This window comes from Antechinus flavipes, chromosome 2, assembly GCF_016432865.1.
Source record: "Antechinus flavipes isolate AdamAnt ecotype Samford, QLD, Australia chromosome 2, AdamAnt_v2, whole genome shotgun sequence".
Taxonomy (NCBI): Eukaryota; Metazoa; Chordata; class Mammalia; order Dasyuromorphia; family Dasyuridae; genus Antechinus; species Antechinus flavipes.
In genome coordinates this window covers 69,556,111-69,565,200 of record NC_067399.1, presented here as the reverse complement: position 1 = coordinate 69,565,200, position 9,090 = coordinate 69,556,111, and positions in this window count along the sequence as shown.

Genomic DNA, 9,090 nt, shown 5'->3' with positions numbered 1-9,090 from the left:
TTGGTAGACAAATCCTCCACTGGTGGGTTCTGCATTGGACTACAATCCATTCTCATCATGTAAATACCTGGGTGGTATTTTACTCATCCAATAAAATTGTCTTCTTCTGCTGATTGTCCAAGTGATTTTGTGCTGGAAAATTGTTTCAGCTCATCTTTTTTGTTGGTTCTACCCCTCCAGAATTTATTTTGAGGGTTATTTTAACATTGTTAGGGGTAAGTTTGGTAAATCTCAAGTGAGTTCCTTCATTTGATCTACCATCTTGGTTCCATTCCTGGAGTCACTATTTTCTGTTTTGCTAACCACACATCTGGAGTTCTAAGTTTATAACCTGATGACATACTTTGGGAAGGACATTGAAAATTCTGAAAGAATGCACACAAGGATATCTGAGATAGTGAGGGGCTTTCTATGATCTTCTCTATGATGAGAAGTTGGACTTAAATGGGCATGTTAAGTGAAGAAGTGAAGATCATAATTTTATTCAGTTATAGATTTGGGGTGGAAGAGGGATTCAAAAATCCTCTAGTCCAATTTTATGGATGAGTAAATTGAGATCCAAGAAAATTAGGTCATCTGTTCTGTAAGTGGCAGAAACCAGGAATGTAATCCAGGTTCTCTGAATATAAATTTAGCATATGGTGAGCACTATACCATACTGTCTCCCACCTAGCTCTCTTAACCTTCCTCTTTTAAATATTCACAGCTCTATAACCACGATGTGATGGTGAATCTTAAAACTGTTTTAGAGTACCCAGATCTCCCCTTTTTTGCTATTTCACATATAGGAAGCACATATGTTGTATATGTGTGTGTATGTGTGTGTGTGTGTGTGTGTGTGTGTGTGTGTGTGTGTTGGGGGAGGGAAGATGGAACAGAGTTTTTTTTAATGCTTTATATGGATATGAACAACATGTACTGACTCTCCCCAGATCAATTTCTCTCTGTCTCTCTCTCTCTCACAATATTTTTCTGTCTCTGTCTCTCTCACAATCTCTTTCTCACAATCTCTCTTTTTCTCTCTTTCTCTTTCTCTTTCTTTCTCTTTCCCCCTTACTCCTTCTTCTCCTTCTATCATAATTTAAACATAAACCAATTAGGATTGAAAAGCCAAAAAAATACAGGGGAAAATCAAATTGAGGATGCAAAGAATTACATTTTGGTGGTAACATCAGGATTCCCTGTGTTTCAGAAACTATGCTGAAACTATAGGTGTGGAAACCCACCTCCCAAAGGATGTCTTTGTACTGATTTTGCATATATTTTGTATCTACTTTTCTTTGTGCATGTTGTTTTTCTCTAATAGCATGTGAACACTTTGAGAGTAATGACTTTATATATATATATATATGTATGAACACGTATATGTATGTATGCATATATTTGAATCCACAGTTTCTGGTGTAGAATAGATACTTAATAAATGCCTTTTGCATGAATGAATTAATGAATGAATGAATGTAGAAGCATATGATGCAACTGGTAGAATGACTACAGAAAGGGAGAAAAAAGAATAGGCTCATATGGCACATGAGGCTTATTGATCCCTTGGAAAAACACATATAATCATTGACTCAAGAGTTCAAATGGCTTTTAGAAATCATCTAATCATCTAAAATTCTCAAGATTCCAAAACGAGGCCAGCATTTACTATAAACTGAAAAAGTGCATGAGGTCAATAAAGTGATAGTCTTCAAGGCTCATAAACCAACCCAATTTCATGTATTTGGAGGAGTAGTGCTATAAATCAATGCATCTTCCATTTCACAGATCACCTTCCTGTTCCTCTCTCTTCTATAAGTCTTCCACAAAACTTAATTTCGTTTTCCCCTTATATTTTTTTCCAGAGGGGTTTTGAGGATTGAGTCTCTACTTTAAGAAAGTGGAATAACTCCTATAAAATAAAATAAAACAAAAGACAAACCTAACAAAAACATGAGTTACTGAACCTTTTGCTCCATTAACAAATGAGGATTGGGGAATCATAGATCTGAATGTGCTCTTAGCGTTACCTCATTGAAACTTTAGGAAGTTTACTATGCCTCTAAGCTTTTAACAGATTTAACATTTAGAAAGCATTGCCATGCACTGAGCATTTTGAGAGAAATAAAAGAAGGTTAGATAAGAAATTGTCCTTGATGCTATGGGACTTTCTGTCTCATAGTAAAACATATCCAGACAACTGTAATGCACAAAATTATATGATACCTGTGTTAAGGATACATAATATCATATATTGGGTGTAATCTAAGGAAGAAAATTCCCTTTCTCACTCAGTGGAACCAGGGAACAGTTCATAAGGAATACACAACTGAATTAGGTTTTAATAGTTCTGTAGGAATTACTAGGTAAAAAAGGGATTGGAAAATTGTAAGTTTAAGAAAATCTTGAACAAAGGCATGGATGAAAGCAAATTCAGGGTAGGGATATCTAGTGTGTGTGGGGAGGGTGGTGACCCCACACATTCCAGTTTATATGAGAATAGGAGCTATGAAACAGACAGTAATTGAGATGGGAACGGTAGCATGGTGCCACATTGTGGAGGGCTATGAATGCCAGGCAGAAGAGCCTGAACTTGACTCAGAGGGCAATAGCAAGCTCTGAAGATATTTTATTTTGATAGAGTGATATGACCAGATCCACACATAGGGAAGATTAGGCTGTCAGTCATATCAAGGATGAATTAGAGGGAGAAAGCAGAGACAGGAAAATTGTTAGGAGCTAAGGTAAAAGTAGGGGTAGCTTGTAATGAGGATGTATTATTCTCAGATGGTGACTGTCAGCATTGAGAAGAAACATATTAGATATGTAGTACAGAAATAGAGAAAAAGCAAAAGGAATAAAGGGGAGAGAGAGACAGACAGACAGGCAAACAGAGAAGGGGAGAGAGGGAAGAAGGGAGAGAGAGACAGAGGGAAGGAGGGAGGGAAGGAAAGAAGGAGAGAGAGGGAGAAGGGTGGAGAGGGGGGGAGGAAAAAAAAGGGAGTAAAGGAGAAAGAGAGAGGGAGAGACAGGAGAGGGGAGATAAGCAGGAAGTTAGGGATTGATCACAGAAAAAAAAAAAAAAAAAAGCAAACAAACTCCCCAAGCATCCTCATAATTGGTACCAGGCTTTATATATTGTGCATATTTGAAGGACCCTTCCTATGTGGTGCATGGAATGAGATGATCAAAATTTCTTAAAGAATAAACCTAATTTCTGGATAGGTGTCTTTCTAACAAAGCTTTAAATAGCGGCCTGTGACTGTCTATGAATCTGTTTATAAGAATTGGTTTAATTAAATTTGAAACTAATCATTACTAGAAGGACAAACTTAGATGGATTTTCTTTGATCACTTTATGGTTATAATCTAGATTGGTAATAACAGTTACCATATCAATAATGTAATGGATTTCATGTATTTAAGGTCTACCACATCTCCACAATATTTTGGGTTATTCTTATGGATTCAGAGAGACGCCAAAGTTAATAATTAAAGCAAATTGAATTGAAGAAAAGGCAAGAAGTGAAAAGAAAGGAATGATTATCAGAGCAGGGATATCCTGTGGCCTATCTTTATGGCTATTGTAATTACTGATTCTTTTTCTATTTTGGTATAGGGTTGTGCTGGTAAATGTTTAACATGCTTATTAGAATATCAATATGATTGCTTGATTCCTTCCCCCCAAAAGTTTGCATAAAACGCTTTTCAGTTTAATTTGCATTATTAATATTTTCTTCATCTCTTTAAGTCTAAACAACCAACAACAACGACAAAAAAAAAAATCAAGTCATTATTTGTAGCCTTTGCTGATTGCTGTGGTATGTACTTGTACTGAAAATTAAAAATTAGCTTTCCCAAAAGGTATGAGTTGGTTCCAGCACTCTCCTGTTTGTTATGACAGATTAGGATTCCAATGGGGTCATTCCCTATCATCTTCATGAGGTCTTCTTTCCTTTTGTGCTGGAAAATTTCTCTCTAGGAACTATCAGAAAGAATAGGCTAACAAGGAATATTTGAGCTTTAATAATGTCAGATAAAAATTGAGCAGAGATAATCCCTCTTCACTCAGATGCTTGTTAGAAAGAAAACAACAAATCATTCTACAATATTTTCTACTTTCTATGCTGTGCTAAAAACAATTGTTTTGTTTTGAAAATGTTTATAGAGGGGAGTATTTGTTTTCAATGTATCTCTCACCCTCTAATATTTTCTTCTTATTTTATTTTAAGCAAATTATTCTTTTTTATATGTTTTGAGGTATTGTAATAAATCCTGAGGGGTCTGGCAGTCAAGTCATGAGTGAGGGTTGTGTGATAGAAATAGGTTTTAAGTTAAAGTTAATGCAGATTCCTACAGGTGCATGTTAGGTGCTATTGCATATATTATTTGAGTAAAAAGAAAATACATTTGTTAAATTTAATTTGCAAATGTAGTAAAAATCTTCAATAAAATATCCTAAGCAAGAGACCATTCTTGCCTTAGAGCAATATCAGAAAAAAAATCCTAGATTACATGAGACCTATTCTTTGTATTTCTAGCACTTACCACAGTTCCTGACACACAGTAAATGTTGAATGTTTTGTTGATTGACAAGTATCAGATGAGACATTAACTAGCTTTTTTGATCTTGGGAAAGTTACTCAAATATCTATGTCTCAGTTTTTTGGGTTTTTTTTCTTCTTCAAAATGCAAATAAAGCCCTATTTCATGGGGTTATTGTGAAGCCAGACCAAGAAAGTAAATAGGGTAAGTTCTCAGTAAGAAACCTATGGCTATTAATTAAATGGAACCTACTGGCCTGAAAGAATTAATACATCTAGAAATCATAAGCACTTTTTCACTGGTCAGATTTATCTTAAAATTTATAAGGTACTGACAGGAAGAAATATGACAAATACCATTTTTCCATTTAGGAAATGAGAGATATCTGGCATGAGAAAGTTTAACTATCTGTCCTATTTTTTTTTGTTTTTGTTTATATATTCTTAAATCAAATTGCATATGTATTATATGCACATCAACCTCTTGTGATTGCACAAATAATTATAGCAACACAGAGCTGGAAGGCGCCAGAGGTCACCTAATCTTCCTGACTATTCCAAGAACTTCCTCTACAAAATCCCATGCAAAAAGGTCATTTAGATTCCACATAATAACTGCTATTTGTATTCTCTGGTGGAAGCCCATTACATTTTGGGTCAAAGCAATTTCTTTGGAAGTTTTCCTGACATAAAGCCAAAAATCAGCATTTTTTTCAACTTTTACTTCTTACTTCTAATGTTGCTCTCTGGAGACAAATCAAAGAAAATCTAATCCATTTTCTATTTCTAGATGTTTAAAGAGAACTATCATATTTCCCTGTTTTCTGTTCTTCAGGTTAAATATTCATACAAGTATCTGACAATGAAAACATAGCATTAGACAAAACAACATCACATGGGGCAGTTAACTCCATAAGGATGATGTTATTAAGGAATAATCACCCTACCTACATTATAGAAAATTTTTTTGTTAGTTTTGGTCAACATTTATTAATATTGAAGCTGTGTGGAGGCAATATTAAACATGATATGGGTGTATGTCATTGGTCCTTTTCCACCTTCTCCTTAGTACATTTGTATGAACAAAAACTTAAAAAGTACTTTTTTCAAGAGAAAATTTATTCTAAAAACTGTCTTCTAACACACAAGAAGATGACTTTAAGTTTTAAAATTCCAAATCCAGTTCTTTTACTAATTCCTGATATTTTACAGCCCAAACTCAAGAATCCATGCCAGATCTTGCCACTCAGAAATAGTCAATAAAGCTTTATTAAATCCTAACTACATGCCAGGAATTTCACTAAGCAATTTCATAACAATGTCTAAAAGAGGGCTGCCATACTCATTGATCTGGCAGTTCTTTAGCTATTACCCATCAAGATAAAATGGCAATTTGTCCAGTATACATCAGCCCATCCAGGACTTTACTGGCTTCTCTTGGCTCTGTATTTCAGCAAATCTGATCTATCTCGTCAATTTGAAATAACCTCTAACCTCCTATAATATTCGCCTGTAAGAAAATGACAATTTTTTTTTCTGGAAACAAATGTGTTTGTGATGATGAAGAAAGGGAGTTTTGGTTTGACAGTAGTAGTTACATAAGAACAGAAAACTTAGACCACATAAAACAAGTTTCATAAATTTTTGTCTATAAATTCTGATAAAAATATGAATTTTCTTCTTAGTCCCAGACAAAGAGTCATTACTCTCTTTCTGGCTCTTTGTCTCTGTATCTGTCTCTCTATTTCTTCTTTGTTTTGTTTTGTTTTTATTACTGTAAATTGCAAAAGTTAGGCTGGCACAACACACAGTCTGGGTACTTAGGCTTCAGGCTGATTTGGAAGAAGATGAAGACAATTATAGAAGTTTTACTTTGTTCATAGTGCGAATGTAGAATCTCACTGCCTCCTCTGTCAACCTTACTGTTTTAGTTTTTATTTGTGAATTATGAATAATTTGTTTTAGGGTCATAGACTGTTCAAAAATAATGCCCAATGATCTAAACTTATCATTTAAAAAATCCTGGTTAAATGCAATAATTATATGTTGGAACTTTAAACAATTTTCTTACATATCCTAGATATCTGGACTATTTTGGAAATTGGGTTCTCTAAATGGCTTTCAAATCTAATTTTTCATCCTTACCCTCATCTCAATATTTTCTGGCAAAATAGGGATAGGTATAAAGCCTGGGTCTATAATTTCAATGGTGTAGAAAATTCTCAGGTGAGAGATATATCAATGCTAATAAGTCACCTTTTCTGAAACTTATACTCTTAATGAGTTATTGAAAAGATAATATAAATTTAATAAATATGTGTTATATTAGAACAAATGTTTTTTGCTGTAATTATATTAATTAGTGAGCATGTATAATTTGTTTCACAAAGCATTTTACATGTTGGCTTTTTTTAATGATCCCTCATAATTACTCAGTGAGATAGTATTGCCTTCATTTTACGATGCTAAAACTAAAGTTGAGAGAGTTTGAGTAACTTGTGTGAAATCACATTGTTGAAAAAATCTGAGATAGGATTTGAACTCAGGTCTTAATGACTTCAAGTCTAGTTCTTTATACAGTGTCACTTAAGTAGTCAAGTTAAAATGACAGAGAAGCTAGAGCAAGGCATAACTAGGAAGAGTTAGAAATAGGATGAATTTAGCATTTCCCAATTTCTTCTGACCAAACAGGATAGTGTTGTGACCAAAGCCCCTTTAACAACTTATGTTACTGATGTCTTTGCCAAACATGGTTTTGGCAGATAAAATAATTATCCTTATTATCAATTTGGATTTGTCAATTTAAATGGGTTTAAATATTAAAATGCTAGCCTTGGAGGTGACCTAAGATCAAATCATTCTTATATGTCTTAGAACACAGTCTCCCGTGATTTATATCTGAAATAGACTAAATTCTAGTTCTTGATTTTAATATTAATTATTTATTATAAAGTTAATTGTAGGAAGATAGTTGACATAGTCAATAAAAAGCCAGAAATGCAGTCAAGAAAACCTTAGATAGAATCTTGTTTCAGACACTTATAAGTTCCTATAATATCTTATAAGATCCTGGGTAAGTCATTTAACTTTCCTAAACTTCAGTTTCATCATCTGTCAAATGGGGTTAATTATGTGCCTGCTTCAAAGAATTATTGTAAAATATGAGTGCTATATAAATACTAGATCTTATTGGTAGAAAAAATAACAGCAGAGTAAATTAAAATTTGTATTTGCATTTAAACAAATTAATTACAATTACTAAAATATCCTCCCATACATATATATGTATATACATATATACAATAATAAAATATACTTCTAACTTTTAAGATACTTTTAATTCTCTTAATTTGTGTGGTTCTTCCTGGTTTTTTTTTTTTAATTTTTCTTCATATTTTATAGTCTTAACTGCATTATAGTGTTCCATTTTCTAAATGAATTATAATATATTAAACCTTTTTTTACTATTAGACATATAGGTCATTTTCAAATGTTATTTATTTATTGTAGGTTAAAATAACACTGCTATGAAAGCCTTAAAAAAGTAATTTTTGTTTTTAGTAGTATTTCATTTTTTTCCTCAATTACATTTAAGAATAATTTTAAAATTCATTTTTTGGTTAAAGTTTTTAGTTCCAAATTATCTCTCTTACTCCTTCTCTTTTTTCCTCACTTTGACAGTAAGCAATCTGATATATGTTATTCATATGCAAACATTATTAATAATTAGCAATATTAATAATATTAGCAATTTTATGGGGAAAAATCTCAATTCCCTCCCAACTCCACCCCCAAGAAAAAAGTTACAAGTAATATTTCAGTCTATATTTAGACTCCATCAGTTCTTTCTCTACAGGCTGATAATATGTGAGAAATAATTTATTTCAACCCATACTCAATTTCAGGGTTTTATAACTTTTTTTACTCTTAACTTGTATGTGCCTGAAAAGTTTTTAAGTGACCCTGGTTATATAGGTATAAAAATAACTATACAAATCAAACATTTACTAATAACATAGATCATAATTTTATGATTCCCATATTCAGTCACAAGATTCTATACAGGGTTTTAGTTTTAGTTTTAGAAACTGGGTTCTGGTCTAATCAGTGTTATTTTATTGTAGTAAGTTTATTTATTTATTTATTTTTTATTACACATTGCTTTATGAATGAATCAGGAGAGAAAATCAGAACAAAAGGGAAAAACCATGGGAGAGATTAAAAAAAAAAACATGAAAAAGTGAACATTGCATTTACTGAGTTACATTCGGTCTTAGTTCTTTTTCTGGATACAGATAGCATTTTCTGTTCAAAGTTTATGGGAATTGCTTCGGATCACTGAACCATTGAAAAGAACCAAGTCTTTTATAGTTGATCATCACACATTTTTGCTATTATTGTGTACAATGTATTCCTTGTTCTGCTTATTTCACTCAGCATCTGTTTATGTAAATGTTTCCAGGCCTTTCTATAATAAACTTGTTAATCATTTTTTATAGAGCAATAATATTCCATTACTACAACTTGTTTAACCATTCCCCAGTTGATAGGTATCCACTCATTT